At 46.2% G+C, this 26,620-nt stretch overlaps 1 protein-coding gene and 1 pseudogene across 2 annotated transcripts in view; one reads left to right on the forward strand and one right to left on the reverse strand.

Moving 5' to 3' along the window:
* LOC147685171 (meiosis-specific coiled-coil domain-containing protein MEIOC-like) overlaps positions 1–26,620 on the reverse strand; it is a 312,693-nt gene that overhangs the window by 180,875 nt on the left and 105,198 nt on the right. The window lies entirely within an intron of this gene.
* On the forward strand, positions 13,364–26,468 carry LOC147685172 (immunoglobulin superfamily DCC subclass member 4-like; annotated as a pseudogene).

The following is a 26,620-nucleotide window of genomic DNA, read 5'->3' on the forward strand; positions in this document are numbered from 1 at the left end:
GGTGCTTTGGAGTGCGTAGATGCATTGGGGCAAAATTATCATTTTAGCAATACCTACTCTGCGAATGAGGGAAAGTGGCAAGTCCCTCCAGAAGGGGACGGATACCCGAAGCCCCTCAATAACACCTTGCCTATATTTACAGCTAACAAAGTTGGGGCTGTGTGTGTTCTATGAACGCCCAAATATCGAGCAGCACCAGTTGTTCAGGAAAACCTCACCCTCTGGAGCTCCTCTAGTAGGACCCCAATTTACTTCCCCAGTGTAAATAGTTTAGATTTCTCCGGATAGAAGCAGAGTCTGGATACTTCCCTGAATTCATGTATCACTTTGGGTAGGACAGGCACACAGTTCACTGGACGTCACAGGTAAACCAGGGCTTCGTCAGTATAAAGGGAGACAACATGATCGGTCATCCCCAGCGTAATCCCCCCCAAGATCCAACAGTACATCGCAGGGCCACCGCCAAGGGCTCCATGGCTAGGGTAAACAACAAGGGATAAAGAGGACACCCCTGCCTTGTGCCCCTTTTCAGCCGGAAGGACTCGGGACACCACACCACTCGAGCATAAATTAGCACAGGGATCACAGTAAAGAAGACAGACATATTGAATAAATATAGGGCCGAAGCGCATTGTTCTCAATACATGCTAAAGGTAAGTTTAATTGAGGGAATCAAATGCCTGCATTATGTCTTAAAGAACTAGGGCGTAGGTGTCATCCAGAAGCTGTGGAGTGTGATAAACACAAGCTAGGCATTGGAGATTTTGAAGAGTATTTCGCTTTTATATTTCAATATCTTCTCTTTATAAATTTTGTATCAAAATTTTCAGACAGAATATATTTTAGAGTTTCAGATCTCAAAATGTCATTCATAAATATTCATATATATAAAAGGATATTTTTCATAAAAACTACAGTACAAACACAAACAAAGACAAGAGTTGATGGAGGCAAAGCGGTAGATCAGACTACGCACGTTTCGGCGTTATCGCCTTGATCAGGTCACCGTCTTTTGGTCAATATGGACCAAACTAGGCAGAAACACAAGTTGGAAAGCAGCCAGCACACTACTAAATTTCACATCAATGTTTAGGAGAGGTATTGGTTGGTATGCTAATGCCTTTGTGGGTTCTCAAACAGGTTTCAGCACCATTACGATTAATGCCTCAGGCATAGTAATACATAAGCCACCAATGTGCAGTGCTTCTTCATATACCAGCCATCTCTATGCACATTTGTGATTAAACTCCGCAGGTAAAATCATGGCTACCCGGAGTTTTCGCGTAATCAAGGCGTTGGATTGCGGCAAGTATCTCCTCTTTGTAGAGTGCACTATACAAGGATTCTCTATCCTCCGGGAGGACACGCTGCAGGAGATTATCTGCTAGGAATTGCTGAAAAGTTACTGTGAAGGGGTTCAGCTGTTCAGCATATGTATTACAGAGATGGGCCTGAAAAACATAATTAATAGCCCTCTGAATACAGACCAGAGTCCCTACATTATTTGAGAGTCTCAGGACAGGGGACGGGGGAGCTTCCTGCCGGACGAACAGGGCCAATAACGCGTCTGTTTTATCACGGAGGCATATGGAGCCTCTGGCGATAGGCAGAAGTATGTTTTTCAAGTCTGGGCCAGTCCTCTAATAGTTTCTGATCGCCCGCCACACAGGCAGCTGTAGTGTCTGAGAAGGAAATAACGCCTCCAATCTCTTTAATTCCCGCTCATGTGCATCTCTGTCACTTTCTACCCGGCGATGAACAGTCTTAACACAGACATCTCGTAATACAACTTTCATAGTCTCCCAGTCAAGGGCCTAGTGCTCGCAGGGCCCCAGTTGTTGGCAAAATACTGCTCTAGTGTTTGAGTAACGTTCTCCGCAAACGGGGGATCAGATAGGGTCTGAACGCGCAGGCGTCAGACAAGGATCGCAGGATGTCCAGGCGGACCTCCAAAGCTCATCAAGGATCGGGGGTGATCCGATAGATATCTGGCTAGATAGGAGATTACATGGGCAGAGAGTACCAGATCAGCAGAGACAAACAGTAATCACACTGATAGAGGGTGTTGCTTGCCGGGGTGCGACAGGAGAACTACCGTTCGGTTGGACGTCCGGCTCTCCAGACATCCCGAAGGTGCAAGTCCTGTATCATGGTGAGCAGTTAAATGGGGATTAGAGCAGTTTCGATGGGCGTTCCCGATCAAACACTCTGTCAAGGACACAGTTACAGTCCCCAGCTAGTATATTGGGTGTGTTTAGGTGTGGTGAAGCTACAACCTTAACGTAAACATCCAAGCAGCCAATATTTGAAGCATAGACAGTGAGAAAACAAATCTCCCTGCAGTCCAAAGTTCCAAACCAATCATAATGACCCTCTGGGTTGACAACCAGGTTCCTATAGCCGAAAGGGACCCCTGGAGCCACCGAAATTAGTGATCCACAGATGTATCCTGAATATGAGGTAGCATATATGTCTCCTCTCCAGTGTTTACGCAAATAAGGAATACAGTCCACCCACACAGGTTTCTTGGTGGGACATAATCGATACTCTATTGTTTTAAATAGGCATGGGCGTGTGAGTTTCTCGAACCAGGCAATACCCTCAACATTCCAGGCAATTAGTTTCAGCATACGAACAGCCATATGTTAAATGCACAGACACTCTGCAACACATTTGGTTCTTTCCCACAACACATAACCCAACAGCGACTAATATCTGACCACCGGACAGGCCACATGCACAAGAGCGAAATCAGTATCTGAACTCCTACCCATAACCGAGGACTTCTATTCCCTCGGAACTCCCCCCGCACGCCTTGGCACCCCATTCCGCCAATAATGCAATTCAATAAAAGGAAAACAGTGCAAAAAGAAAGCCCCTGCTACCCAAACCTTGGTTCTATGCAAGAGGGTAGGTCATCAGAGAAGGTGCGAGGCCTAGGCTTTCAAGCCCCTCCCCTGTGGCTACTTGCTTCTGGGTTATGGTACCTCCTGCTGTTAACGTATAATATCTGAACCAACAGTGACAAGCATGTATTCCCCAGCATCCAGTATCAACAGGAGCAAAGAGTTCATAGTACCTTACTGTATCAATCTCCCAAGGTCAACTTAGGTGCGTGGCAACACGTGCAAGGCTTCCCTCTGGGCACAGGGCAAAACAGGCATTAGCTTAGCCAACAGGTCACACTTTTGGGACCTTATAAGTTTTTAGCCATGCAGCACATTATCCTGAATACTAGCACATCTGCTGTTGCTTCACATACCACTGGTGAATGAACATACACCCAAGGATGGGCTTCCATGCTGTTTAATGAAACTATGATAAAGTGTCTTCAAAATTCAAAAAAGGTTATTTCTTTAACAAAGAAGCCTTGACACCAATAGGGACATTATAGCTGGCTCGACCTATAATACCCCCCACCACCACCACCACCACATGGCATGCTTGGTAAAGCCATATGCGTTGTAAAGTCATCCATTCTTCTGCAATGGCCCAGACGCAACACTTGAAGAGAACCTTCTAACAAATGATCTGTATGCTTTTTTACAATAGACTTTCTGTCTTCGTGCTTTTTAATCATCAGCAAGGGATCATTAGGACAGCTATAGAACACATTTAAACATGCTTTCTGCTTATATTTACTGTTTGTACAGGAGCAGGTAAAAAACAGCTGTAAGTGATTTTCTTAATTTTTGTTCAGGCCTCAACATTAAAATACTGATCACGTCTGTAAAATCCAGCCAGGTGAAAACCCTACACCCTCCAAATGAGAGCGTGTAGACAGGTACCCTTGAGTGCCACTCCTTTATACAAAAAAAATAAAATAAAACAAGCGATGAAAGCAGAGATGCCAGCCAATCGAAGCGATGATAAAGAGGCAATGCTCCATGTGACGGACAAACAACATTGACAAGCTGGGGCAAGAATAAGAAGCAGGCAAATGAGTGTGACATGGAAAGCGCAGGCTCCAAGCTCCTCTACATTCATGATAAGTCACAATAGGCCTAGCAAGTCAGCGTATGTGCGGACTGCTAATCTCAACCTTAAAGGAGGGCACCCAAACAAACACAAATGCCCAAGAAATGACTCCCCCATCTACAAGACTTCAAGGGAGAGGGCGCAAATGTAGCCTTCACTTGCCGCCTGACAGGAACACCGGCACCCAAGAAAACCCCACATATGGTAAGAAGAGCCTAGACAACAAACCCTGCCAAGCAGCAACTTTTTATATTACATTATACTGTCCAAACCGTAGAAAAAGCAAATGCTTGTTTTGGAAACAATTTGTAACTAGTCAGGTGAAATTCCCATCACATTTCTGTGGTTTATGATCCAATGCAAGTCGCTGCATCTTAGTGTACCTCATTTAAACCCTCTAAACAGATTCCTTCCTCAAACGGGCACACTTTTTTTGAGTTTTAAACAGCGCAAACTCTACACTAAAGCATTGGAGCGCTTTACATGAGCACCAGTTACAATGCGCAAGATAACTTTTTTTTTAAGGCATGGGGAGATCAAGTGTGCCCAGAATCAAAGGATATTGAGTCGACAGAGACATGATTTAGGTTTCCCAGTTTTAAAGTGGCAGCTCTGAGAGCAACGCTATATTCTCATCCTCTCTCGCTTTAATTATTTGACTTCTGTACGGTGGTGCTCTGGCTTTTGCTTGGTCTTGGAATTGAGAGGAAATTAACAACCTGCTCATGACAAAGCGTCGCCCATCTGCAACAGTTCCCACTTTAAGCAACAGCAACGGGATATGTCCCCCTGATGCCTTACAGTGGCAGGATGTAGGCATCCATTTTCGCCATGGGAACATATCTAAACAATGAACTAAAAGTATTAAAATGTGAAAAATGTGAGGCAGAGCAGTGGAATGTGTGGTCACCTGAAAAGGCGAGGTGGTACTTGTTACTCCGTGCTCCTCCATCCTCTGTTTCTCTCAGACACCCCTCCCTCTTTTATGGGAAAAGGTGACACCCACATTGCTGGTGCGACGGTCAGTTTCTATGGGCGTCTTTCCTCACTGTGTTATTGTTATGAGCACAATAGGGCGGTGGGCAGCCTTGTTAGCACCACTCAGGTGTAATAGTTTTCCAGGTTGTGAGGAAGTGCTCCTTCCTCTAACCTGAATCGTTCCTCTCCGATGTTATTACTAATCCGGAAAAGCCTGCTCCCAGGATTCTGTGGCAGCCTCACAATGGAACTTTACCCGCTAGGCAACCAGAAGCAGCAAGCAAGCCATAGTCCTATTTTTACTGGACCTTTGCTTTGTGACAGCCCCTGGAAATGACGCTGCGTAAAGATAAGCAGTATGGCATTTACAGACTGCGCAAATTTGAAAAAAGGGGACCCCTATATATCTAATGGACTAGCTATACATAGGGAAAAATGTACTGTTAGAGAAGGTCTATAGCTTAGTCAGTCAATGCTTGACTTATGGAGTTCTAGGTCTATCAATTATATTGACATTCCACATAGTATATGCAATTATTTTGTCGTAGATCAAGATTGTCACACAAAGGTATTCACATGATATTTTATTTTATTTATATTTCAATATCTTCTCTTTATAAATTTTGTATCAAAATTTTCAGACATAGAATATATTTTAGAGTTTCAGATCTCAAAATGTCATTCATAAATATTCATATATATAAAAGGATATTTTTCATAAAGACTACAGTACAAACACAAACAAAGACAAGAGTTGATGGAGGCAAAGCGGTAGATCAGACTACGCACGTTTCGGCGTTATCGCCTTGATCAGGTCACCGTCTTTTGCACTGAAACTGATACCATGTATAACTGATCTGTTGGAGAAATTCTAATGTGTAGATAGGAGACGATAGATTCCTTAAAAAAGGATGACGGTCTTTTCAAAGATGGTATTGATACAAGTAGAAGGTATGCAGATGACACAGACTGCTGAGAGATGCTGTGTCAGTCAAAATGGCTGTGGAAGAATTCTGAGCCTCTTTGCAGGAAATTTGCGATTAGAAGGTAATTCTGGAATTTGCCTGTTAATGCCGTTAGACCGAAAACGAAACCAATTGTCCTAAATCTGAATCGATAAAACGACAGCTGCCATATTTGAATTTTTGTCACTTATCTAGTTGGTAGAAGGGGTATAATATCCTGCAACTCACGGTTGAGGAATATAAGATTCTTAAGCCGTATCCGGCATGTACGTGATATCACCTCAATTAAACCAACAGAGGAACGATAATCCTCAAGTGAGGGAGGACACAAGTGCGTTCCCAGTGGTATGTTATCACAGGCTTGGATCAATGGACGCAAAGTGTTCTATGGCTTAATGATGAAAGACAGGGAGTTAATACCGCCGCAGAGTCACAAGCATGGCCTGAGATGACAAACTCCGGACCTCACTGGTGAGCTTCGATACTTTGGGGCGATAGTGTACATTTTATGTCCTAAAAACACAGAAATTAAAAATGTGTTCATATGGAAACAGCATCTCCTGTATTGTGGAGGCGATGCCATTCTTTGCCCTAGAGAGTCTTCTCTTGAGTCCGGGAGTACTTTTGAGGTTTGTAGGCAACTATCTAGGCCGACAACCATTCACTCAGACCTAACGTCATCCTCCAGGCTCTTCCAGCATCCCTTCTGACGTTTGAGATGTTCCAATTGACGCTGTGTATAAAGCAGAGACAGGGCGAATCGACTTGGGCCTTGACATGACGAACCTGGCAAGGCATCCAGCCATTCGCTAACGTCCCCCAGAGAGAAAAAAAGAACAGTGTCTCCTCCTCGTGCTGTACTTTCAGTTTTGCTTAGTACATTAGAAAGTATTTCACATTGAGGTCCCAGAGTGTCCTCTTGATTACAAGAAAGGTTTTCCGCTGTTCCTGCACTCGTTGAGTATGGTCAGGAAATATAGAGACGGGTGGCCTTCAGTGGACGACGCTGCTGTGGTTTGCAGGATGGCATCACAGAAATTAAAGAAACACGCATTGATATCTCAGAGAAGGGCTCCTGGCCGTGGTGGAAGAGCCAGATCCCTGTACGCTTGTTCAACCGTATAAAATGTTGGGAGTCTCTTGGGCTTGAGGACGATGTGATCCAGTCCTCCAAGAAAAGTTTGGTAGACTGACCTTCCGTTCTTTTGGGGAGCCCCACAAATCTTACACTATTCCTACGGGAACACCCCTGGGAGTCTTCCATTCAAACGGGTTGTCAGTGTAGCTCGTACAGCGCACACCTCCTGTTGCAGGAAATTGACATTTTGTTCCGCGGTCAACACCCGATTAGTCACTTTACGTAAACCAGTGTGTAAGTGATTGACATCGATAGCCACAGTCAATTTTGTGAACCATTTTATCTCGCAAATTTTGAATTTTTGCTAGTAAGTCTGCCAGTGACAGAGTCGCATCAGTTCCAGACGCCGCATTTCCGGGTTCGTCAACCAAGGAACCATCCCTCGGCTGGCCTACAGGGGGAATGAGTTGTGTATAGTTAATGATTTTATTTTGCTGAGTAGGTTTGGGTCCTTTGCCTTTCACCAAGGTGGGAGAAGACTTGCAGCCATCTCCCTTTCTCCAAGGTGGTTCAAGCGGAGTTCTGAGCCAGAACCCCAGGCACTGACCACCACAGTAGTCCAAGACAACAAACATCTGTCCACTGGGGCGCAACAATGTCAATTGTCCCGCTGGATGCGGCTCTCCAGACTACATGCCCAACTGCAACAATAGTTGGTCAAGCGCGCCTGGCGGCACTATGTTGCACTATCTTGGCAAATCACATGCACAACACCTCTCTATCCCCAGGCAGGTGAGGGTCCCCAAGTTAGGATTCCAGAACTCTGCTCCCCAGGGGACCCCCAGCTCCTTACCCGGCACCACCGTACAATAGCTACTCACTCAGACAGGACTCGATGGAAAAAAACTCAGTAAGAGGCTGATCAGCAGGCCTTGGGCCCACAGCTTGTAGATTCTGCAGTAGATATTGCCCTTCACGCTCACAAAGTAGATGGCTTTCCACACTTCCTCAGGGCCGAAGCCCATGCTCCCAGCACCAACCAAGCAAGCTGCCCAGAAATGGGGGGGCCCTCGCAGCAGACAGGCACACCAGGGCTTGAAAAAACCACTTGTCAAGCAAGATTTATTCAGAACAAGCTATTTTTAGGGACTACTCACCCTTTCTGGTGAGTTGAAAATCCTTTAACTTCAGGGAAGACAAACTGACTTTTGACCTCTGTCTCTGAAAGATGAGCAAATGTGACAAGGTAAGATTTAAAGACATCTTTATTGCTCACAAAGTGAAAGAGCAACACAAATGCAATTAAATCTTGTCACATTTTCTGGATTTCAGAGACAGAGGTCAAAAGTCAGCTTATCTTATTACATTTTTTTCTGTGACTTAAGTTAGTGGATTTTATGAAGTGAACTGTGTGACAATGGAGCGGTGCAAAACATGTTAAATGAAAGGCTGTAAGATACCAGGCTCTTTTCTAACACAACACTGAAATAGCTAAGTGAACTGTCAAACGTTTAATAAATCTGATCACAACAAGTGGTTAGACAAGGATGGTAAGTCCAGCAAATAATGAAAAGCTAAAAGGGCAGACAAATAACCTCTAATAAAGCCCTCTGCAAAGGTTTGCTGGGCCAAAGATTTACCAAACAAAAGCATGTCTGACAGCTTCACTTGTAAACGGTCAGTCTTGTTCATGGGAGGACGCTTGGCAGCAAGGATGGCCTCCATCATTTCAGGGGCAAATCGAAATCTGTCAAATGCCAGCACTCAATCTCCATGCATGTAGGTGAGGATTGTGTAGAATTGGGGTCGAAAACCTGCCTTGTTGCAGTGATAGGATGTCCTCACAAAACATTTACCATGATGACTTGCGCTGGTCTTTCCTGGTCTTTTTCAGAACTCGGAGCAGGGTAGATAGGTACGGTAAAGAATACAGGAGTCCTGTGGTCAATTCCAGTCAGAATGCATCTCCTAGCGAGTGGTCCTGCTGAAACTCCAGTGCTCAAAACTTTCAACAGCATGTGTTTTTATCAGTGGCAAAAAATGGAAGACTCCCTGCACCATCCAGGGATGTAAATGCAAATCGTGATCTGCCAGAAGCCACCTGCTCAGTTTGTCCACACTGACATTTAGGGACCCTCCTAGGTGGGTTGCGATCAAGAAAATGCACGGACTCTCCAGCCACCTAGAGAGGCACTGAGCCTCTTTGCACAGGACCCCAAACCACCCGCTTGTTGCAGTAGCACATAGAACAGGTGCGGTCTCTGAGAATCTGAGCCAGCCTTCCCTTGATGCACTACAGTAAGCCCTTCAAACCCAACCCAAAGGCCTGAAACTCCATCAATCGTGGTGGAGCCAGCCCTCTGCCGGAACAGGAGTCCCTTGATCTCCACATCCCCCCAGGTGACCTTCCCTGCCCAGGAAGGCCACTTTTGGCACCACCATCAGTGCAGGATGAGAAAGGGAGGCGAGGTCTACAAGCAAACCAACTGCTTTTGTAAAGCCACCTCTGCAAATCTCCAGCCTTCTCCTTCTACACCTAGATGGCAATGGCCAGACTGCCTTGATGCTGGGCCCATTCGATCATCAAATTGCATTACGGAGCACACGTGCCGCCTGGGATAGCGGATGAGGAGGAGACGCATCAGAGCTGCTCTCATTGTGATCCAGGAATGAGCTTGAAACATCGGGTTCATAGCCTAATGGCCAGGAGTTGTTGCGGCTGAGGGAAGTCCATTGTGTCAAGGATTGCCCCTATAAGTGTAAGACACTGTGGAGTAGTGAGGTGGAACTTCAGCTCATTGAAAGTGAACCCCAATGAACTCAAGAGGTCCACAATTGTACGGAGGAAGTACATGACTGCCATCACTTTCACCAACACCTGAGACTCTCTGATTAGTAGAAGTTTGTACCAGCGTTTGTACTGGCCCGGTCCCCAGAGGACAGAGGGTGTTAGGAGAGGACATGCCAGCAATAACTAAACTAGTGGCCCCTGTGGCTGAAGGTACCTCAGAGGGAGACCGAAACACTACAAAATGTTGCATCAAGATCTCCTTGAAGGCCTCAATCTCCTGCAGGTGCCAACAACATGCCCGGGAAATTCAAGCCACACTGGGACATCCTGAGTAACCATTTCAAAGCTGGAGTTGCCAAAAGTGGGTGACTGAGAAAGTGACGCCTCATCATCTTCTCTTTAGAGTGAGAGTGGCAAGAAGAGGCAAAGTTGCACTTCACTTTTTTATGCTTGTGCCTAGAATTTGATGCGGAAGACCTAAAGCATGAAGTTGAGCAGTCAGGAACGGTCTCAGGATAGGTACCACAACTTAAGGACAGGAGCTATGCAAATTCTTCGTGTTTGGCAACATACAGTGTTGTCTTCCGATCTTGTATTGCCTTTGGGGGTATCAGGGCGGAATTAGTGCATGACTTAGAGTTGTGGCCAAAGCCCAGACCTCAAAGAAACATCTTGTGGAGGTACAAGACCAACATGGGGTAACTGTAGTTGTGGCATGGATTGAAACTTGTCCTACTGAGAATTGTTCCTTAGCACAATGGTGAAATCGATTAAAAGTCATAGGAAAAATGTCAAAGTTAGGAGCAGTGCTCCGGATCCAAATTAGAAGGTGCAGAAAGAAAAGAACTGACGTCAGCGTGCAGAGTGGGGTGCTTATATGCGGCTCCACTCGGTTACTTCTGATGCAATGCGGTCAGTGCAGTACCGCACAACGCCAAAAGTATTTTAAGGTGAAGAATACCCAGTCAGGAGTATAAATCAGAAAATAGTTTCTGTACCTCTAATCTGTTATATGGATACTTAGGCCCTGGGTAAGAACACCACCATTTTACATGCAAATGTTTAAAAGTTGACATCTTTCTTGAACGTTGACACTTAAAACGCATTTGCTTGCATGCCTGTATGGAATAATATTCTCTGAAATGGTATTCCTTACATTTAAATTTCTTTGTAGGCATATTATCAGAGCCTTGAACAGCTGTACAAGGGCAAAACGTTCATGGGGCAAAATGGTGTGGTTTGTTTTTGAACACTCAGCGACAGCTCTGCATAGATAGAATCAATATTGGCGTCCGGACTGGGGCTTCAGCATGGTAACATGGAGGAAGTTTATTATATAAACAACATCACTCCTTTGTTTGGACAGAGGAGCATTTAGCGGACACTGTTGAGGTCAGCTAAATCCCGGGTACCTCCTAACAAGGATGATGCCCAGCTCTTCACCAAGAAGGGCGCCCCACAGGTAACTGGGAAGTTAGATCACCCCACAGGATTCTGGCAAAAATCACCCACCCTAGACATGCTAGGATAAGGAGCGCTAGGTAGGAGAATAACTAGAATTATATGCAAGCATATAATCCATGTAACAGCACAATGGTTGAACTGTTCATTTTCTTTACCATTCTTGTGATGCTGATTACCCTGTTATATTTCCTTCTATTAATCACTGCAATATACGTATTTTACACAAGAATCTTATTTCCCTAAATAAATGTTTGAAAGGCCAATTTGAGTGTTTCTTGTGTCTTCTTTTGGGCATGCAAGGGTGGTTATATGAAAGGTTTAGATTTCTTTGGGGAGTCAGAGTTATCATGTTCTGAGGTTGCAAATACCACCTGTTAGCTTATCAGGTTAGGGGTATAGGTGGTGCACTGTGAGCTAGCCAGGGCCAAGGCCAACATATCCAGATGGCATGCGTTGACTCAGCCTGGCACAGATTGTACGTTTATGTTGTACAAAAACACAGTTCTACTGAGAGAGCATGAACCATATGACATGGCGCCACCAACGCTCTAACTTGGGTTCTTATTTAATGGGTCTCCCGAGTAGTTTTCTTATGTGTGTCCAAAGACTCTAGTCGCCAATTAACTGGAGTATTCTCTGGTGTTAGGAAAAAAATCCTCCTCAGCTAAGTAGGAAACCTACATTTCTAGCTGTAGATTGTTCAAACTTGAACCTTTAAAAGCATCACCCCACAGAGGTACCCACTCTGAATTCTAAATATTCCATTGGCTAATCCAAGACTGGGTGCTCTACCAATAAATTGCATACATGCACTAACTCAAATCCTGTTACAACATGGTCTCACCCAGACAGGTGGGGCGGCTATCTGCACAAGAGAGGTCTACAAAGCATACGAAACAGGTATGCTATTCATGGATCACCTTCTGAGCAGCAAATGCCAACATAGGGAATTCTCACACATACACTGAAGTAGCAGTACCAAACCAATATAGAGCATATGTGGATTTAGCAATCCCATAGATTTATCAGAAACACAATTGGCTCCTAGGCGACCTCCCACATGCAGTAGAAAATGTCATACTGGGTACCCTCGGTAATGAGGGAGAAACATGGCCAGCCTTAGCCGGTTATACACCTTTTCAAGACATAGCAAACCTTACATAGCTAGAGCTTGGTATACTATACACAGATCTAGTTGCATTCTCTGGACATCTAGTGCAATTTGGTATGCTAACCATAACGGTGATCCCACAAATAGCTGTTCAAGCTACACAACCACAACTGGTTACAGCTGGAATTAGTTCAGTGACCATTAAAGCAATAATGGGTAAGGTTCCCATCAGGCGTAATGAGATTCCATTTTGGATCGCACAAAAAATTAATCTGCTTGAAGCAGTGTTTCTCCATATGCCCCCCCCCTCCCCCGCCCCCAAAAAACTGAGAATTCTCACAATATGCCTGCCATTTGGGATGGTTCCCCCAGTGGAAAACTGCACCACTTGGGGCACAGTCTTTGCTGCAGTCTATATCGTAACGCATGGTACACTGTCATTGGCTGTTTTGCCAGAGGTGCATAAACAGATTCAAAGGGAGTACAGGGCATCCCCTCCCCTGAATTTGGGGATGAAACCAATGGGCAATTTTGCTACATTATCCTCAATCATACTAAGTAATATAAAAGGGGAAGCAGCAGCATTGGCACAGTGCCACTGGCTCACGCAAGTGGTTTCATCAAACCTGGAGTGCAAACTACCAAAGATTATTGCAGAAATCTATAAATCCATAGGTAGAGATAATTTGGGAGCCAGACCTAATAAACCACAACTCAAGGGTAATTCTAAAAAGGATAATTTGAAGCAGGCACCAGAGTCTTCTAAAAAAAAAAAAAAAAATGGCAGAGCAATAAGAAACAAAGAACACACTAAAACACCCTTCGGATTGAATCAATAGGAGTCCACTGAAAAGTGCTATAACTTGTGAAACCATGATATAATTAAACAGCCTTACAGGCATCAGGATACAGATACTCATCCTCTTCGTTCCTTTCAGGAATCACCCAAAAAACGCTCGGAGAGAGTAGGGCGATAAGAGCGCAGATCAGAGCAGCACATGCAGCTGAAGGACTCAAAAAGATCTTCTCCCTTCATAATCAAAAAAGAAGAAAAACATACCCAGTCAAAGCCTCAATTTAAAAAGAGGAAGGTGGCTGGAATTAAAGTTAAACATGCCACGAATACTGAAGCTCTGCTTCTGAACAGGGAGTGGGCTCTGACCATGCTGGACAGCGCAGTAGAAGTCACAACAGTTTGCCGGAATCTAATGGAATGTCTGGCAGCCATAGCAACAAGCGACTACATCCAGGTGGGAACACCAGTGTCCCAAGTCAATTATATGCATTACAACTCCAGATGGAGGGCGATATACCATGTACTATCAACGTTCTCTTTTGGGAGAACTTGCTATTCAACTAGGACATTCTCTATAAAAGGATTGGCCACCTGAGTTTGTTAGAGTTTGCCCACTAGAAGAAACAGTACGATTACCAGCTTTTTCCGACCTTCTCACTTTGCCACTGGTTTCAAGCTAGCCTGGCTGATGAGGGCAGCTAGCCCGAAACCAGTCACAGGATGCTTGCTTCCAGTTTAGGGAAGACCAGGCTTGGAAGTTCGGGCTGGACTGTTCCCATGAGGCACAGGGTCAAGGCTGATTTGCATATAGATGTGTCTGAACTGGGGTGGCAGAGTGGGTTAAAGAACGATAATGGATTCAACCCAGATTTGTGACTGGGAGTGAGTCTGAAGAGTTTCAGTGCTCCGTCCATCATCTCCTTGTGTTTGCCAAGTCGATTATATACATTACAACTCCAGATGGAGGGGGATATACCATGTACTATCAATGATCTCTTTTGGGAGAACTTGCCATTCTACTACGAAATTCTCTTGGCTATAAAAGATTGGCCACCTGAGTTTGTTAGAGATTGCCCACTAGAAGAAAAAAGTAATATTACCAGCTTTTTCTGACCTGGTTTCAGAATCAGTAAGACACATACAGCAAAGAGTGGGCTTAAGCACAAGACCCGGGGTTATACCGCAAATATATGGGTTGGTATAAAGCTTATCCCAGTCCCACATTCCCTTTAACACATCATACCCATGAGGTCAAGCCCACAACCACAATACCCCATAAAACATGAGGCCAAAATACAAGTTAAAGAGATACTCTTGAATATCAGGCTGTAATAGAAAGTTGCACCTAACCAATGAATGATCCGGTTACCAATAATGAAACCAGATCATTCATATTGATTAGTCTTAGACTATAGACTACTGAGTAGTGCTACACGCACATTTGCAGTACAAAATGTGCATGGCGCGGCACTAATTAACAATATATAGCGCAATAAATATAATAACACATTAGACATCTCAAACTGGTCTTTTGCCAAAACATAGCACATGAGAGCAGGTATTTGACCGCATTTAGCACTTTAGGCTTGCAAACGCAATTCTGTTGATTGCCATATGGGCAGAAGAATAGCCCTGGACTGTTCTCAGCCTGTATAACAGAACTGTTACAAGATTTTAAAGACCAAGCACTGCCCTACGTTGACGACATATACTTGACAGATTATGATTTAGAAACATACTTGGCCAGAGTAGGTTGAATAATCTTTGATTTTATAGCCCGTGTCAGCAGATGCGATTTCAGAAAATCACACATTGCCTATCTCAGTGTCCCGTTCCTGGGATAAGCGTGGTTAAGTGATGGCAAAAGTCTTGCAACACATTTCCTAGAGAAGTGTGTGCTTTTACAAACTATACTCAGTATTGGGTTGTAGGAAGATGGGTCTGTAAATACTACACCAAAGTAAGGTATAGTATGGACAGAGTCCAGTGGATCCCCGGAGTTATAGCAGAGGCTAAAGTAGACAATACCTTATTTGTTACTGTGGTTGAGCTGTCAGGCTTATCAGAGGGTAGTGTTAAGCATTTGTTGTACCTTCGGTGGGGGGCCTTTACCTCAACTACACCTTCCCATGCTTTGAGGTGGCAAAAGAACGCTATAGGATCCCGGAAGGCCACTTCCTCCAGTATGCAAAAATCACTTGTATGATCCGCGAAATCTGGACTACGTTCCCGAACGATACAAAAGGGAGTGGTGATGGACGGAGCATCTGAATCAAACACTCACACCCAGTCAAAAGATCTGGGTTTAATCCATCACCGTTCTTTAGCCCACTCTGCCACCCCAGTTCAGACATGGCTATATGCAAATCAGTCTGACCCTGTGCCTCATGGGAACAGTCCAGCCCGAACTGCCAAGCCATGTCTTCCCTGGACCGGAAACAAGCTTCCGAGGACCGGTTTCTGGCATTCCAGCCGTCTTCAGCCCGGCTTGCTTGAATCCAGTGGCAAAGTGAGCAAGGGACTCACGTCTGAGCATACCCTGCCACACTTATGGCGGCCAAAAGCGGTACAAAAGGGAGTGGTGATGGACGGAGCATCTGAATCAATCAAACACTCACACCCAGTCAAAAGATCTGGGTTTAATCCATCACCGTTCTTTAGCCCACTCTGCCACCCCAGTTCAGACATGGCTATATGCAAATCAGTCTGACCCTGTGCCTCATGGGAACAGTCCAGCCCGAACTGCCAAGCCATGTCTTCCCTGGACCGGAAACAAGCTTCCGAGGACCGGTTTCTGGCATTCCAGTCATCTTCAGCCCAGCTTGCTTGAATCCAGTGGCAAAGTGAGCAAGGGACTCACGTCTGAGCATACCCTGCCACACTTATGGCGGCCAAAAGCGGTACAAAAGGGGGTAGTGATGGACGGAGTGTGAGAAGTTGGCCTGGTATATGATGCTCACTAGTTCTAGTGATCACCCTGTACCATGCCAAGAAACCCTTATGATGATCGGTTGTAAGTCAACCTTCTAGACCAGTTATCCTAGTGGTAACGTGGACAAAGCAGTCTTAGGCTAAACTCTGAAAGGCATGTGAAGCCAGCTGTATTACCATACACAATCCCCTTGAATACCAAAAGAAAGGACACCACACAAATATATATTGAAAATATATATATATTTATTAACTACAAATATCCCCTGAACTCTTTATGAGCACAGAAGCACAAGCGTTAACCAAAACACAGTTTAAAATACACAAAAGTTGCACAATATGGATGAGCCCTAGGGGCCACCTAAACCATATACTAAGAAAGTGGTATAAGAGATATTAATCAAAAAGGAAACAGGCCTAGGGCCTTGGGAATCGCTGGAGCTGATCGGGACTAGCAGTGACTAAGTCGGGAAAGGCCCGCGGGACTCGGGTGCAGTGTTTAAAGTGCACGCACTCACCAATGTTAAGTCTATGGTGCGTAAAAGTTACAAAGTTAGTTAGTTAGGAACATTCCGAGTGACCTAGAAAGCTGAAACTTAAGACACAGACACTAGAGGTGTGCACCAGTGTGGGAACACCAGCGTTGCAGAGTTACCTCACCCACAGGACGCGGGTGCATAGGGTCGAAGTAGTGTCGGGTTTCGTCACGCTGGTCGATTGTGCTTGGAGCTGAAGATGCTGCAGGCGGCTCGACGTGAAGAGTTCCGGTGGATCTAAGGGTGGATCTGAAGTTGTGAAGACCTGAAAGCAGAGGAGACAATGTTCAAAGTCACTAGCCAGTGACTACAGTGGAACCAGATTGGAACCAGGCGATGTTGGGTGCAACCAGGCGTTGAGGTGTAGCTTCTCTCTGCAGCCACGTGGATACGAAGAGGTCGAGGACGTCCAGGAGTCAATCACGAGCTGTCCCACGCAGGCTTCTCGCTGTTGGCGGTGTCAGCAACTTGATTGGAGCAAACAGGCCTTGGCTAATGGGCCTTGGCTAATGCAAGCCACGCAGGAATCAAAAAAGGCTGATCACTCGGACCAGCAAGGTCAGAGCGGGTGCTCCCTTTTACAGGAGCGAGGGCAAGTCTGGAGCAACCAGACCCGCAGTGTAGTTCGTAGGTTTCGTCGCCAAGATGGCCGCTGACCACGTGGCAAGTGGCCGGGATGGCGCGTCGAGTGGCACAATGCAAAAGAGCCCCACGCAGATCGTGGAGATGCTGGGGGGCTGATCTTCGGTGCAAGGGCTGCTCGGTGGTGGGGCTTCTCAGTCCCCAAAGCACAACGTCGAGGGTGCCTCGGATGCTGCGCAGTCAGCTTCTCGGGGGTATTTCAAGAGGTCCGGTCCCACGTCTCTCGGTGCCTCCACGGGTCCCTTCTTTGCTGGGACTGTGGATCGGGCTGTGAGAAGTCTGGGAGTCTGGGTCTTGTCAGGCTCTGGGCTCGGGCTCCGGCGGGAGGTGGCGGCAAAGCAGACGTCGAGTTGCTGGATGGTGCCTGTGTTCACAGGGTGGCCACTCCTAGGCCACAAGGGAGATGCTCTTCAGTCTTCTGTGCAGCAGAATGTCGAAGTCTAGTCGTCTTCTTAGTTTCAAGTTGATTCAGGGTGATCTGAGGTGCAATGGCACTGCTCCCACTCTTATTCCCAATCTGAGGGGTGGATCACCTGCTAGGTCCCTCCTCTGGGTGGGACCAGGAAGGGGGCGGTTACACCCCCTTTCCTTTGTCCAGATCCTCGCCAGGCCTGGGTCTGGAAAGTCCCAGAACCGGTTTGGACTGGCTTATGCACAGGGACACCTTGTGTGCCCCGGGCATGTCTCAATCTATTCAGCCCTGTCCTACCCAATACACAAAATCCTCTCTGGGGTGGTGCTCGCACCTTCCAAGGAAGGAAACCCTTTGTCCAAGCCTCCCTCGCTGGAAGGACTCCCAGCAGCAGGTGGTCAGACTTGTGTCTGTGGTGGCAGCATCCATTTTGTGATGCTGAGGCTCTGGTTAACTTTAACCGGGGTTAAGGCTATGTACATGTCGTGTCCCTCTAGAAGGGTGGAATGATTTCCCCGTCGACAGAACTGTCGAGGGGATAGTATTCCAAATCGTATGACACGTTACTCGACATGTTTTGATTAAGCCAAACCAAAGTTAGCATATAACCGCGAGGATTATAATGCACTTAAGAGTAGATGGTATGGCAATATCCCGCAACAGCTAAGGGAGTTGTTCCCGACAGCTGCAGACAGGCTCAGCTCATGCTAGAGCACCATCTCGCATATTTCCAAGCACTCTGCCTCCAGGATTGATGAGGCCTTCCATAGGAGTGGCTGATAGGAACATATGTGTCCAGTTAAGGTTAGATATAGGGATACTATATCTAAGTAAGAGGTGATTACACGAATTTACCCCAGCTGAGTGATCAGCCAGTTGTGTCAAATATGGAGGCCAGGCCAGGGGTGGCACAATACATGCTGCAGCCCCTGGTAGGCCTTGGAAGCACCTATGCCCTGGGTACCTAGGGTACACTGTTCAGGGGGCCAATAAGATGAACCAGTTCCAATTCGTAATGCACCTAGAGTGCATTGGCAGTAATTTAGAGAGAGAACAGCAGGCTGTGGGTCTGATTAGCAGGCCCACAGCCACATTAAGTCATAAACCAGTAAAGCAAAAAGGAAAAATTTGGGGTGACCATAGGATAGCAGACCCTACTCTCCTACACGGAGCATCTGAATCAATCAAACACTCACACCCAGTCAAAAGATCTGGGTTTAATCCATCACCGTTCTTTAGCCCACTCTGCCACCCCAGTTCAGACATGGCTATATGCAAATCAGTCTGACCCTGTGCCTCATGGGAACAGTCCAGCCCAAACTGCCAAGCCATGTCTTCCCTGGACCGGAAACAAGCTTCCGAGGACCGGTTTCTGACATTCCAGCCGTCTTCAGCCCAGCTTGCTTGAATCCAGTGGCAAAGTGAGCAAGGGACTCACGTCTGAGCATACCCTGCCACACTTATGGCTCGAACGAGCCAGAGGAATCGAGCACTCTGTGTACAATTCTAGACCCAGGCTCCTTCCGAGGATTAATATCTCGGCTATACAAAGTCCTGAAAACAGGTCATAGACTTGATTTAAAGGAGACTCAGGACAGGTGGGAGGAGGATCTACCAGCGCCATTAACAGAGGGGCAATGGAAACGTGCTTTCGCACAGGTCCATGACATTTCAAGAACTGCCCGATTTAAGCTTACAAAGTTCAAATACCTCCACCACACCTAACTGACTCCTCCGCTCTTATCTAAATTTCACCCTTCGCACTCACCAAAAGGCCTGAGATGCGGTGCCTCCCGGGCCCATTATGTACATGTGATATGGGATCATCCCATGATCCGTTCCTACTGGAGTACATAGCTGGATACTTTGCAGAAGGCAACAAAGCTCCCAATTCCAACAGTCAAACACTGCCTGCTGAGTGTGCCACTGATCCCAAAGGCCACAACCCGCATGCAGCATAAATTCAACATGCTGGGGCTGGGGTTGGTGAAATGCAGACTGGCTATCCACTGAAAGCTAGCAACAGCCCCCCTCCAGGAGAAATGGAGGGCAGACCTCTGCAAATCGGGGGTAGCGGAAGAACGCTGTCTACTCGTGGTCGGTACAGACGAGAACGCCGACAGAGACCTTGAGACTTGGGGAATTATGCTGGAGAGTACATAGGGGACAGACCACACTGGAAGGAGCGAAACTGAATGATCACGGAATGGAACTGAGACACCCACACAGAGGGAACGCCGATGGGCTTGGCTCCACCAACCTCTCATAGCTCCATGACAACAACAACGTCATGCCCTCCCTCACTGAGGAAACATTTTCTGGCCCACAGCATGCATCCGGGTGCCGGCCACTAGCTAGCTCATATGCCGCTGCCTCAGAGACCTCATGGATTAACCATGCATTTTATACTAATCTACTCTTCACTTATGCCCCCATTGCATCATTCTCAACCCACCCAGACGCACCTCGGCTGGGAACAGGGGTTGAGGGACCCAGCAACACGTGAAAACCTCTCTCTAAACACACTCAAAGTCACAAACTTATAATGAGAGGGAGGATTTCGTAACCGCCAGATACAGTCAATAGCACCAATAAATTTTAATGTTTTGTTTGGTAAAACAAAAACAAAAAAAGGAGTAAGATAACGGGAGGGTGGCAACTACACACGGATCACTCCTGCAGTCGCTCAGAAGTGGCTGCAGGTTGGACAATGTGACAAGAAGCTCGCCCGCTGGGTTTATCAGAAATGTTGTACCTAAGATGGGGTCTAGGTGAGTACAACACAATCTGCTTATGCAAGAAGCCTGCAAATTGCCACTCTGTGTTATAAAAACTGTACCAAGGGTCCACTAGTAGGGCCATCACACATCTACCGATGTTATGAAGCTATGTATGTACGATAAGCCGAATTTGCTTACTGCCAATATATATATATATTTTAAAGGATTTGTTGTACACAATTAGGCAAGACAATGTCATGTACTCAAAGACGGAATCTAGACCAATTGTTTGTATAAAAAGTCATTTTGTGGCTTTATTCCAGAACCAAGATTTACATAGTAGCAGGTAAGTTATACTTTACGAACTACAATGAGCACTGGTTTTGCAGGAACATTCAGATTACTTTTGCAGGCAAGAAAATGGTTGGTAAGTTGTTCAAAACACTTGAAATTTCTTTCAGATTACTTTGTAGTTACTTTTTTAGTTTGGCATGAAACAAACTAATAACACGGTCTAAGCTTAACATGTCATCAGTAAGCAGATTAACTCTGTTAAAGGTACTAAGTTACTTTTGTGGCTGTAAAAGACAGTTCAACACTTGAAAGATATTTCTAAGAAAATCCACCATACATACCCATTGAGAAACACGAAGTGTTAGGTTTACAGGTAAGTAAACAGATTTAGGAATGGAGTTTTGGAGGGCAGAATCAACGTTCAAGATGGCACTCAAGGGGCACCACCAGCAGCAATAGGGAGGCCGGGTGCAGAGTGCCAATGTTAGCCAATGGGGCACCTCAGTTGGGGGCTGCTCACTGGCAGACCACTCGCTCTTGGGAGTCAAGTTCCTAAGGGCAAAGGGGGTCTCAGGTTAGCACCAAGCGCACACTACCAGCGGAGCAGGAGCGGCCGGGTGCAGGGTGCTCAGGAGGTGTCAGGAGCCCAATGATTTCCTATGGAGGGTTGTCGGTCGAATAAAAAGGACTGCAGGCTGGAGCCAGAAGACTGGACGAAGAGAACCAACAACTGGAGGATGCAATTGAAGAGTTGTTGGACACCAGGACACCGTGGTCAGGCACCTCAGGACTCAGGGGGCTTCGGGTGCAGGGATGTCTTTACGTGTCCGGTTCTCACCAGTTGCGATTGGGGGGACCCTTCAGGATGAGGCTGCAGGTATCGACGAGAAGGTCGGTGGAAGTCGTCCAATGCAGGATCATAGGTCAGGATCGCTGAGGGGACCTTGCTGGGGTGTTGGGCCACTCAGTCTCCGGCTGTGGATATCAACTGCAGAGTGGTGAGGACTCGGGAATCGGGCTGGATCTTGAGTTGTGGCTTGGGTTGCTGTTGGACAAATCTGGCATACAAAGGAGATCAGAGTTCTTTGGGAAGGCAGGAATGGTCCCTGGGGTTCTTGGGGACTGCTGGCTGCAGAAAATGCTGGTATCGGCTTACAGGCGTTCCGAACAAGGAGGCAGGCCAGTAGGATTGGGACCAAAGCAGCTGTCGTCCTCTTCTTCTGTAGCACAGCTCTTCTGTCTTTCTTCTTACTGTGACATCGTATCTAAAGAGGCAAGGTTCGGGGTGCTCTAAATAATAGATTTAGGGGCAGTACAGACGTGTGCAGGTTGGGACCAATGAGTCACTTCCCTGGGGTGTCTACACGCCCTAGTATGCCCCCTCCAGGGGAGAGGGGCATAGGCCTCTTCCTGATTGGAGGAGCGCCACCATCTTCAAGATTGCGGGGACTGAGATGTGGTCTTCACTTTGCCTCCCCATCTGAAGGGTGGGGTTGGCAAAGAAGTGAACACCTCCCTTCCTGGCTAGGTTTTCCCCGACTGTTCTTGCATCCAAAATGTGGGTCAGAAGCAGCGGAGCCAGTTGTTGCTAGCAACAAAAGGCTGGATGCAGCTAAAAAAGGTGGTGGGCCTCTGAAGCTCCCTCTTCAATGACCCTGCCCATCCTGGGGAAGGAGGCATGACACCTCTCCCCAGGATGTGCTTTGTTTCCAGGCGCTGAGGGCTCTCTACCTGCAATGGCACAGTGGGGTGTTAAGGTGAGGGGTCCCGAGGGTGCCACAATACATGCTGCAGCCCTCGGAGGCCCTCTCTGGTCACAAGGCTCTTAGTACCAGGGTACTTTTTATAAGGGACTAACATGTGGCACAGAGGTGTGCCGCCAATTGTAGGTACACGGGTACAGTTTTGAGCAAGAACACAGGTGCTGGTGCCTGGTTAGCAGGATCCCAGCACACACTCAGCCAAGTTGGCATCAGGTATCAAGCAAAAAGTTAGAGGGTACCCATGCAAAAAGGGGCACTCTCGGCAGAACTTACATACCAGATTATGCACAATGAGTACAACAGTTTTACGTTTTAATATGTCCAGGACTTTTCAAGTACACATTGGACATAGCAGCACACAGATTTTCCTTTCAGTGCAAGCCGACCTGTAAGCTCCAGGACACTTACACATGTGTCAACACAACAAATTTGTCGATTTGCTCAATTGTGGAAACATCAGGTTACACTTATGACACATTCAATGAAGGTGCAGGGCTCTAAAAATCATAAACTGTTACTAAGCCTGCAGGTCTAGTAACTTGAATAATCTACTCAACATAACTGTTTTGTACTTGACCTGTGAACTGGTCTCAAATTGTGTGATCCTCAGCAAATATTTTGTCTTATGAAGCCACCTTTTTCTTTATCACATAAGAGAGCACCTTATATGCAAGTTCACTATTTCTGCTGTACAAAAAACTTGTTATTTACTAGACTACATGTTTGCTCCATGTATAACAAGAATCGAGTCCATATATAGGGTACACATGACCCCTGGCTTGCCTTTTTGGGACAGATCTATGACCATTTTTTTGCAAGCACAAACTGGAAATCGGCCCTTTTGCGACTACAAAAAAGGGTGGCGTTATATACAAGTGCTATTTTGTGAGTAGGTGGCTTGCAAAATAGTGTTTTTGTGAGACACGATTAGGAAGGGGCTTGCCAAGGGCGTCCCTTCCTAACAGCGAGTCAGAATGGTATGTACCATGGTTTTGGTCGCAAAACACTAAGTTTACTGCCTACTTTAAGTAGGTTGTAAGCCACTTTCAAACAGGAAGGGGTCCCTTGGGACACGTTCCCCTTTGAGAATGGGTGCAAATATATTTTTCAGAGCAGGCAGTGGTCCCAGGGACCACTGCTTGCCCTTAAAAAATATTTTTTCTTTTTAAACTCATGTTACATCGCATGCAATACATCGCAGTGGTTACAACGACCGCGTTGTTACCTTGCATTCCATTACAACGGGCGCTGGATGTTAGAATAGTATAATTTACTATTCCGACTCCAGTCTGCGCAACAGTAGTGAAGGTTTTGGATTTTAAATCTAACACATTCTGCCCCCTACAGCAAGTCGTTGTGACGACTGCGTTTTAATGACGTGATGTATCGCATGCAATGCAAGGGTTGTTTCCCAAAAAACAGGCTGTATTTGGGGGGGGGGGGGAAAGGTTGCTTTATTGAAAAATCAAACAAAGACATTGGGGGTCTACTGTCCCCAGAGGCCACCAACCCTGTGTTTGCAGACCATTCCCAATGGGTCGCAAATTGCGACCTGCCTCATGAATATTAACGAGGTAGGTCCCTTGCTACCCATGTCTCAGACACTGTTGTACAATCCATTTTGCGAGTCTCAAATTGCGAGTCGCAAAACGTCGCAATTTGCTACTCGCAAAATGGAATGGTCTTACTTCAGGCCCTTAGTTCACTGATAGCTCTGTCATCTGGGCAGAAGCAGTAATAATTACCAGTTCATGTTTAAAAACTCCCTTTTCATATATATATCACTAAAGCATGGTGTGGTAGTACACTGCCATTTACAGACAGCATATTTTTCATTGAAATGGCCACAGAACTTTCCGACTAACATGTAGTTTCACTGATAACGCATACATAAGGTTTGGAAATTGGGTTTCAACAAAAATATTTTTCAAATTGCACATTACTAAGTGAAGTGTTCTAATTTATTTTGAGCCTATAAAAATATATTTTTCACTGCAGAATTACAAAAACATGTCTTCATAACCAATGAAATATATTTGAACTGTTTGAACAGTTCACTTAGCTATTTCAGTGTTATATTAGAAAACAGCCTGATATGTTACAGCCTTTCATTTCACATGCTTTGCACAGTTCACTTTTCAAACTCCTCTAAATTCAGTCACAGAAAAATAAATGTAGAAAGGCAAACTGACTTTTGACCTCTGTCTCTGAAAGTCAGCAAATGTGACAAGATAAGATTTAAAGGCATCTTTATTGCTCTTTCACTTTGTGAGGCATAAAGATGGATATGCAGCTTTGTGGAAGGGGAACACCGACAAGGTGTCCGCGCTTGGAACAGACCCACAGGTTCCAAAAGGTCCCCCACTCCTTCCTTCATATTTAGAAGTTGAACCCAGAAGTTCCACATCAGTTTGGCTAAAATGGAGGATACCGGACTTCAACAGTGTAAAGATTGTCAACTACACTGTGCGCTGCAACCTGCGAGGACGACATAATGCCTCTCTGGTCACATATCACCCCAACAAAGCCGAAGGTATCCTGATCAGCGGATTGAAGCCTTACACAAAGTACGAGTTTGCTGTGCAGTCAAATGGAATTGACATTGACGCACCTTTTAGCAGCGTTGTGGAGCAGGCCACCCTTCCAGATAAGAAACAGTGAAAACCATAGGCGCTAGAACTAGGAGTGAACGGGGTGCTGCAGCAACCCCAAAATAACATTGCTGGAGTTCACAAGGTCCATTGTCTCTGCCCATGGAACTCCAGGTGAATCCAATCAGCTTGTATGCGGTCAGGGTAGTGTGGCGCCCCCCCATTGAGCCCCACGGTGTCGTCACGGAGTACATTATCCTGTATACAGCAAACAGCACCCAGCCTGACCATATGTGGACACAGTTGACCAAAGCAGGAAATATTTCGAGGACAGAGATCCGGGGCCTTGAGAGTGGAACAAGATACTTCTTCACGATGGGAGCAAAGACGTGTTGTGGAATTGGGCCAGTCTCGGTTGTGAAACTTTTCTGGCGAAGGCTGCAGACGTCCTAAACATCCATTCAGGGACTGGCATCATTGTGGGGGTCTGCCTCGGGCTGCTGTGCATCCTCTTTGCATGTGTGCCAGCTTCCGCAACAGCAAGCACAGAGAGAGCACAGTGGGCTTGGAACCTCAGCTGTCTGGAACCCGATCCTACTGCCACTGGGGAAGGCAGAGCGTGGTGGCCCAGGGCTCCAGTACAAATTCACACGAGCTGGAATCTCTCATGCCTCCTCGGGCTGAGGAAGTGTGCCCGACACCAAGGGAGATTACAGAGCTGTCCGATGGGCACACACTGATCAGCAGTGGCCATGCAGACGACGACATGCTTGTTAAGTTGAAGCCCACATGGAATGGGTCGATAAACCCAAACAGGGTGAAAAACATTACCATATATAGAGAAGCCAAGAGCCCCGCCAGCATCGCCAATGGACCTCTCCTTCCGCACACCGACATTGGGAAGAAACCGGCCATGTCAGTGGGGACATTGGATATTCCCCAGAATGAAGTCCAGAAAGCTGGACACCATCATCCGGCCTTTTGCAATCGTATGGAAGCTGAAGTTATTGTCCATTTTGATTTCTCTACCTCTGAGGAGTTGTGAATGTGCGCAGGGCAGGTCTGAGAGTGAAGATTTCATCACGAGGTGGACGAATTGCAGGCATTCAGTCTGTTGGAAGAGATTCTGCCTCAACCTGCCACCAGGATTCTGGGAACCACTTTGAAAGACCAGAAGAAGTTCACCAAATGCAAGAAGAACTCTTCCAAGAGAGACGGACTTCCTCAAGGAAGGCACAGGGATCTCACATCTGGATACGAGTTGCCTCAAAGGAGGTCGAGTAGTGTTGCAGGTAGAAATTAACTACATGGAAGATAGAGGGAGCTCAGAGGCAGACAAACAGCCTTTTCTTTGTCCAGCAATTCAACCTCAGCATCTGAGCAGACATGTTCCTAAACTGAGCCAACTCAAACTTTGATCATGTGGTTAGCTTCTAGATTTAACCAAGACAACATGTCCTACCTTGATAGCTATTAAAAACCACATTACAGGGGTCATATATAGTCAGGAGATTAGGGTTTGCATAATAGTTCTGTGGGTAAAAGCCAACTTCAGAGAATGTTGTTTCTC

The sequence above is a fragment of the Lissotriton vulgaris genome, chromosome 10 (genome assembly GCF_964263255.1).
Source record: "Lissotriton vulgaris chromosome 10, aLisVul1.2, whole genome shotgun sequence".
Classification (NCBI taxonomy): domain Eukaryota; kingdom Metazoa; phylum Chordata; class Amphibia; order Caudata; family Salamandridae; genus Lissotriton; species Lissotriton vulgaris.